General features: G+C 37.0%; 1 protein-coding gene across 2 annotated transcripts in view; it reads right to left on the reverse strand.

Moving 5' to 3' along the window:
- Positions 1 to 4,763: 4,763 nt before the first annotated feature.
- Positions 4,764 to 7,726, reverse strand: part of LOC106875932 (uncharacterized) — a 35,787-nt gene continuing 32,824 nt past the window's right edge. For both annotated transcript variants that reach the window (XM_014924259.2, XM_014924252.2), the window contains exon 9: positions 4,764 to 7,726. This exon is cut by the window's right edge and continues 576 nt beyond it. The gene's annotated coding sequence lies outside the window, so the exon portion shown is untranslated.

The following is a 7,726-nucleotide window of genomic DNA, read 5'->3' on the forward strand; positions in this document are numbered from 1 at the left end:
TCATCATTTATATGCATACACACACACACATGCACATATTATAAATAAGAAAACAAAACATCTTTTAGCAGAGGTTCCAAACCTGGCTGAAATAAAAGCGGATATCGGGAAATTAAACAATGGAAAGGATCCTGGTAGACATGGATTAGGTGCAGAGATATACAAACATGGTGGTGAACATCTATGTACAATGTTGACAGATGTGATTCAGAGAGTTTGGCATAGTGAAGCGCTTCCTCAGGATTGGTGTGGTGCAACTGTGGAGATATTCAATGAATGAAAAGGTGGAAAGGATGTTTGTGATAATTTCTGTGGCATCTGTCTGTTAGCTGTCACTGGAAAGGTCCTTTGTAAGGTAATGCTGGATAGATTGTTTCTGTATATTGTGGAATCACAATGTGAGTTTAGGGGTGGTAGGAATACAATGGACATATTTTCAGCTACAAGAGAAGTACATCTAACAAAATATGGACTTATATCAAGTTTTTATTGATCTGATGAAAGAATTTGATTCTTCAAATAAGGTTGTACTTTGGGAGATCCTGAAAAAGCTGGGCTGCCCTGAAGAATTCATGAGAATGCTTAGACAATTTCATGGCGAGATGGAGGTGAGAGTTAATGCTAAAGGTATCTTATCAGATCCAATTCCGGTAGAAACTGGGGTAAAACAGGATGATATTCTGCTCTTACCTTGTTTGCTCTGTATTTTATAAAAGTCTTTCAAATAACTTTTGAAGATTGCATTGAAGGGGTCCAGATAAGATATAAGAGAATGAGAAAACTTTTTAATCTCAAAAGACTTTGTGCCAAAATGAATGTTCTTCATTTTCACATCATTGAGTTCTTGTATGCAAATGATTGTGACCTGTTAGCACAGTTCCAGGAAGATATGCAACACAACGAATGCGATTTATGCAGCATTGAGCCTTACAATCAACTTGAGAAAAGCTGTTCTGATGTACCAATATGCCCTCTCTAAACTTTGTATGGAATCTTCTATAACTGTGTCTGGTCAAAAGTTAGAAATTGTAACTAAATCCATTTATTTAGGAAGTTCCTTTGAGCACTACTGGTCTTGATGATGAAATTTCATATAGAATCATCAAGGCTTGTAATGCCTTTGGTAGGCTTGACAGGTGTCTCTGGTCATATCATAGTATATCTTGCCAAATTAAAATTAGGGTTTATAACATGTGTGTCCTGCTATCTTTGCTATAGAGAAGTGAGACATGGGTTGTTTATTGTAGGCATAAAAATATTTGGAACGATTCCATCAATACTGTCTTGGAAAAATTCTTGGGGGAAATTGGAAAATGATGTGGAGGTACTTGAGTGAAGTGGTAGTAGGAATGTAGAATAAATGATTCTGCAAAGTTGTTTGAGGTGGGGTGGCCATCTGGTAAGAATGAATGATGAAAGACTTCCTAAGCAACTTTTGTATGGTGAGGTGGAAGATGGTAAACTCTTGTGAGTTCGCCACCAGCGAACTCACAAGAACGATCCCCTTGTAAATTGTGATACTGGTTACTGTTGACAACAGAACATGTGCAACATGTGGAAAGGTGTGCCTTTCAGCTGGAGGATTGAAAAGACATGTCAAAAGAATTCATACTATGGTATCTGTTCCCACTGCCAGCCGGCACAGTTGTGCATTATGCAATAGAATGTGCAAGTCTTTAGCCAGGTTCAAGAGTCATACAAAAGACTCACATTGCATCATCAATGACTCGTTTCAATGATTCTTTCTAGCAATGGCTTTGCTTGTATACGAGAAAGAAGCTACTATACACACACACACATACATATTATCCAAACTGTATAGTGTTAAATATCCATCACAGCTGATCTTACCAATTGGTTTTACATAAAGAATACAATGAAAAGTTAGGTAACAATCCAATTATATAACTTTATGCTCATCAGAGTTAGCCTATATGGAAGGGATTAAGGTGACTGCATTGTTGGAGGTGGATTAGCACAACCAGTCAATGGCTGTTGTGAAAAAGGTGATGAAACGAAAAAGTGCCAAGGGATCAGGTCAGGAGTTACATCCCTTGGTTGGGTATGCTGTGAAGCTGGTAAGAGTTATCTTGAAGTGTGAGAAAGTGTTTATTATTAATGTGGTGCTTCTGTGGGGATGAGGTGTGTATGTGTAGTGGTGTCATATGCATAATTTTTCCGGGGGTGTAGGTATATATAGCTGTGTTTGTTGGACTGTTTTCTTTCTGTAAAGGATAAGGTTGTGGTGGTAGTAGTGGGGGGGGGGTTATGTTGGCATGCAGTGTGTGTGTGTGTGTGTGGGGTCTATATATGTGTGGAGGGGTATGTGTTGAGGTGGTGGGAGACAGTCTATTTTGTTGGGCGTTGGTGTGTGCTTTGGTCAAACTCTTTGCCGGGCCTGAGGGCATTGGGGAAGGTCACGGCTGGGGACCTGTGGTTGCAGTCACGATGGGGCACACAGGTACGATAGGATGTATTTCCTTTCATGTGGGTAAGGATTAAACATCTCACTCCAGCTATTCAAGTAAACATTCGGGTGTTGGGTACCCTTTAAAATTGCTCTCTTTTCAGCCAGGCATAACCTGCACTTCCTGCTGCTGTTAAAGTATAGCTTACATTTTCCAAGGATCTTCCACTTTATGCTGCACTCTGTGACACTTTCTTTCAAAGCTCAAATGTGCTTGGCTAGGGTTGTGGTATTACATTTCTCTGGGATGTTGAAGGTCTTGTGGTTATTGAAGCAGGTTCTGAAAGGGCCTTCCTTTGCCCCCACATACTTGGTTATCTATTGGTTCCTGCTGCTGTTATTTCTGCCTTGTAAACAACTGTGTCTGTTCAGTAGGCAAGTTGTGTTGCCCCTGAATGGGCCTACCTACTAAAATTTTTTTTTACGCTAGGTGCACAGCTAAGGGATAATCTCAGGGTATGTCTATTAGATATTTTGTTGAATCTATTAGTACAGGGAAGTGTCTATCAACTAAAGAAGATCTTATCTACTCTAGTCTTAATGTTTAAAGAGAATGATGGCATGAACCACAGTACTTTCCAGTGGCACTTGCTCTCGTGGAGTGTTAGGGTCAGGCATGTAACTAATACTATCCTATATACACACACACACACGCATAAACGTATTACAAATAGGAAACACACCAAAAGCCTTGTGAAATTCAGCTACCCAGGGTATTATCAATTATAAATATAAAATTCATTTCGACAGTTTTTAAACTGGTAAAATCAAAAATTTTAGAAACAGCATTGGATGTCAGCAAGGTTTGGAGGAGAACTTGTAGTTTGAAAAAGACAGAGAGCAATCTAAGGGAGATAATTAACTGCACTCCATGTGAAGACAGTTTTTTTTTTTTTTTATGTACACCGAAAATCTAAACTAACACTAGAATGAGTTATTGTATTGTCATATTTAATTCTTGCAAAGATGTACATTGTATAAAATGCAAACATGATGAAAAAATTCCACTTTTGGTATTTCTGGAGGTTCTTAGATTCTTTAAAAGATACAGTTTTCAAGCAAGTATATGGAACATAATTTTGACCTGTTAATATAAAGTCTGGTCTTAGAAAGGATTTTCCAGTTAATGTTTGCATCCTTAATTATTCAGATTAATGCCATGAGGGTTGTTGTACGACTCTTCACAGGATGCCTAAAGGAATTTAAATTTTCTTTCCACAGACCCAAAACAGTATTTGCTCTCCAAAAAGATGGTTTTATAAAACAATTATATTTAATAAGATCATAAAAATTAAAATTTAATAACATCATTAAAACAATGATAATGAAGAACTCAAACAATCAATGATTTTCTATCTGCAGTTACTTCCACTTTACGAGACTCTTCTCCTACGCAATGGCCTAAGTCCAAATATAAACAGTTTTATATACACTTGCACAGAAGCATGGCCTACTGGTTAAGTTGTTATAATCTAGATTGCAAGATTGTGGTTTTTATTTCCAGTCATCATCATCATTTAACGTCTATTTTCCATCCTTGCATGGGTTGGACGGTTTGACTAAAAACCCAGCTTACCAATTTTCAGTCAAACCATCCAACCCATGCCAGCATGGAAAACGGATGTCAAATGATGGTAATGATGGCTAGTGGAGCGTTGCATTTGTAAGCAAAACACTTCATTTCCAGTAGCTCCATTCCACTCAGATGTAAATGAGCCATCCTGTGATGGACTGGCTTCCTGTCCAGGGGGAATGTTGGCCTGTCTGCCCAACTAGTAGGGTGGCATCACTTGAGGTGAGGAAGCACATTGTGATCAGCAGTATATAACAATGTCCAATAGTCTGATCAATACAGATACACATTGTAATGTGTGCAATATAGGAATTTGGAAGTTTGATATGTTTTGGATAATGAGCCTTAATTCCCAACGTAAAGGATCATAAAATATGTGTGTGTGTGTGTATCTTGTGAAGACATGTTTATTGATGGGGAAATATTGAGATTTGGCAAAGTGAAAGGCATTCACCAATAGACAGTTTGGTTCAATAAACTCTGCCCAGCCCACATAAGCATGGAAAAGTAGATGTTAGAATGATATCTATTATATATTGGTTGGAAACAGGTGAGTGTTGGTGACAGGAAAGGCATTTGGTCATAGAAAATCTGCCTCAATAAGTTCCATCCAACCCACACAAGCATGGAAAAGTGGATGTTAGATGATGATGATGATGATGATGATGATGATAGTTCATCTGAAGAAACAGTTTTATATAAAAACAAAATTTTAACAAGGTGTTTCAAATAAAATTTTAATAAGATCATTAAAAGATGATATAATGAAAGGCTTGAAATATCACGAGTTCCTTTTCTGTGATTACTTCAATTGTATGAGGTTATTCTCTAATGTTATTGTCTAAATCCAAATATACACACTTATGCATGCAATACAGGAATTCGGGAGTTTAATGTGTTTTGGATAGTAAACCCTAATTCCTATGGTAACACTTCATTCACTCATCCAAGTATGTATAAAACCCAGGTAAAAGAAGAATAAAATAAAATAAACCCAGTAAGGTTTTCCATTCTCTGTTGGTGGGTTCAGGAAAATAAATCTGAATTTGTTTTTAATTCATTAGTAACTCATTGCCCTTGTTAGGGATCTGCTCCGTCATTGGAAAAAATTTCTAAAGCCTTCTGGAGGCAGAGCTTCTACACTTTACTGTTTCCTGTGGGGGTTGGTCTGCAGTCCATTTGGTTTCATGGTTAGTGTTTTTTGGGAGTTAAGCGAGTGAAGGTGTTTGGCAGGGGAAGGAAGGGACTGAGGCTTTGACAGAACATCATTTATAACTATACACCTGCACAACTCATCTTCCCAACAACCTCCCTCCCCCCAACCCATGTTTTCACCACTCACATTTTCTTTTACCATTTTCTCTCGATCCAACTGGGGTAGCCATGTATCTCCTTTATTGCTGGGCACCTATGTCTGTCCTTCCATATTCTAACCCTCATCACTGGACACAAAGCCAGTCTCTTCAATACTAATCCCTACTCAGGTAAGGGAGTCTTGCCTTTTAAATTATTTGGTGACCTTGCTAGAGCTGGCACTATGCAAAAAGCATTCAGAACACTCTGTAAAGTGGTTAGCATTAGGAAGGGCATCCAGCCATAAAAACCATGCTAAGACAAGCAGCAGACCTTGATGCAGTCCTCTGGCCTCAATCAAACTGTCCAATCCAGGACAACATGGGAAGTGGATGTTAAATGATGATGATGATTGCAAAAAGTATGCTTATGGATAGAGATTCTGAGCTTCACTGGATTAGAGCTAATATAAGACCAAATAGTACAATGGTCTACACCTGACCTCATGCAGAATCCCTGCCCATGGGTATGTTTTTAGTAGTGTTGGATTAAAAACTACCTCATATTCACTCATTTGATTTGCAAGGTGTTAGCTATGAATTTGAGCATTCCATTCTGGCTGTGGCCCAGCCTGGCCCTGCAGAGATGGTGGTGGGATTTGCTGGCTCTAGTTCTGTGAGGCTTTGGAAATTTTTTGTGCTGGTAAGGAACAGACCCTTGATAAGTGTTTTAAGCTAATAGTCAGTTGTAAGCAAAGATTAAGATTTACCTTCCAGAGCTTGTGTGAGAACAGACAACCTTACCAGATACACACACACATATATATATACACACACACACATAACTGTATGTGTGTGTATGGCTATATTAAAACAAAGACTGGAAATTATGGTATTTATTTTTAATTCTGTAATTACAATTATTTCATTACATGGGAAATATACTTTATGAATTCCCATGTTGTAATGAAACAACTGTAACTACAGAATTAAAAAAGTCAAAAATTCAAGTCTTTGTTTTAATATTAATGTACTTTACGACTAATCTACTTGACTAGAAATTTCAACTTATATGTATGGTTTTCTCCTTAAAAATAAAACACCTAAATACATAGAAATGATAGCCAGAATCTAAGGATGTGCTTTATGAGGAATACAGCTTAGATTTTAATGCCTTTTATATAGTAATATAGTATTTATGTAAACACCCATGCCCACATGCATAACATATAAGGTCAACATACATTTACAGATGCAAATCTTGGACACATCATTGCTGAAGTTACAGGGAGCTCCATGTCTTAAAACACATACTTTCATTCAGATGACTTGACCTTGGTGAAATAAGCCTGGGCCCTATTTCCAGGTGTAGGCTTTTTCAACCCCACTGATCACCTCTTCTCTCTCTCTCACACACACACACAATGTATATGTTATATATTAATTACAATGTTATATCTAAATACATGGATATATGTATATACATATATGTATACACACACACACACACACACACAAGCACATATGTATTCATAACTGCAGAAGACTGTGTGTGAATATGTACATATACATATCAAACAGGTGAATTACCTATGTGTGTTTTCTTTCCTGACTCTCTTATTTCTTTTCTCCCATTCTTTCCACATTTTTCTCTTTGGATCTGACAAACAACTACATCTCAGACATCATACTTTTTAGTCTGTAAGTTTTTTCCTTCCTTCATCAAGCTAATGAAATTAATTATGAATGCACTTTTGTTGTTTTCTTGTCCTTTGTTATTGATTTGCTCCCTTCCCCTCTCTCTCTATATACTTTGTTAGCCTATTTAACTTCAACTGTATTTCTATTAAAGATCTTGTGACATTTGGAAGCTGGTATCTATAATCTTCAGAAATCATCTACCTATATTAGTATTCATACTGTATGGACGGTTAAACCACAGTATTTTCTTATGTCTATATTTTTTTGGTTAACCTACGTCTGGTCAGATCTAAGTGATATTGTTCTTAAAATTGAATCTTTCTAATGAGACACTGTAACATAGGGATGCCTTTATGGAAGTTGCTACATCAGAGGATAGGTTGGAAACACCTACTTTTTAAACAGATCACTTGAAAATTGTGGAAATTCTTTCCACATGAAAATATTGGTAGCATTGTTAATCTACAAAGAATATTTATCCACCAATTGCAGTGTTGAGTTCTTATTCTCCCATTTCAATACTATGGTGTAATATATATATATATATATATATATATATATCAGTTTGACTTAGCTCCATATGATTTAAAATCTAATGGGTGTGTAGAATGAAATCCATCTCATCAGATATTAGAATAAGAGTAACAGATTCTAGATGTTAGACCTCTGTTGGCCAGTTCTGATCATGTTATG

Source organism: Octopus bimaculoides, chromosome 16 (genome assembly GCF_001194135.2).
Source record: "Octopus bimaculoides isolate UCB-OBI-ISO-001 chromosome 16, ASM119413v2, whole genome shotgun sequence".
Taxonomy (NCBI): domain Eukaryota; kingdom Metazoa; phylum Mollusca; class Cephalopoda; order Octopoda; family Octopodidae; genus Octopus; species Octopus bimaculoides.